Source organism: Penaeus monodon, chromosome 19 (genome assembly GCF_015228065.2).
Source record: "Penaeus monodon isolate SGIC_2016 chromosome 19, NSTDA_Pmon_1, whole genome shotgun sequence".
Lineage (NCBI taxonomy): Eukaryota > Metazoa > Arthropoda > Malacostraca > Decapoda > Penaeidae > Penaeus > Penaeus monodon.
Window position 1 is genome coordinate 1,356,827 of NC_051404.1, and position 496 is coordinate 1,357,322.

The following is a 496-nucleotide window of genomic DNA, read 5'->3' on the forward strand; positions in this document are numbered from 1 at the left end:
AAACAACATCACCAGCCATAAAACCTCTTCAAACAGGTTCTACATTATTCCCAAACAATCTACAACAAAAGCAATCTACAACAAAAGCAATCTACAACAAGAACAATCTACAACAAGAACAATCTACAACAAAAGCAATCTACAACAAGAACAATCTACAATAAAACCAATCCACAACAAAAAACATATCTGCAACCAAAACAACGACAGACAACAACGTAAAACGCTTAGACGCAGCCAAATAAAAGCTCACGGCAGCCTCCCGTCGTCTCAGTGTGGAAGTTGGACAAGGAGTGGGAGTTACTCGCTTGATCTCTCGTCCTTTTCTCTCTCTTATCGTTTATTGTTGGGTGAATATCACTCTTGCATTTTTCAGTTGGATCTTTTTTTTCTTGATCTGTAAGGACCTACTCTTGGGGCGATAATTCTCTTCGCCTCCATCTTTCCTCTCCTCTCGTTTGCTTTTCGAATTGCATTCATCGCTCCGTTCGTTCGA

General features: G+C 40.1%; 1 long non-coding RNA gene across 1 annotated transcript in view; it reads right to left on the reverse strand.

Annotated features, from left to right (window-relative positions):
• The window catches only part of LOC119585433, a 903-nt gene extending 554 nt beyond the window's left edge, over nt 1-349 (reverse strand). Inside the window, exon 1 of the long non-coding RNA XR_005229887.1 lies at nt 254-349. This is a non-coding gene — a long non-coding RNA (uncharacterized LOC119585433). The remainder of the gene's footprint in view (nt 1-253) is intronic.
• Nucleotides 350-496: the final 147 nt, after the last annotated feature.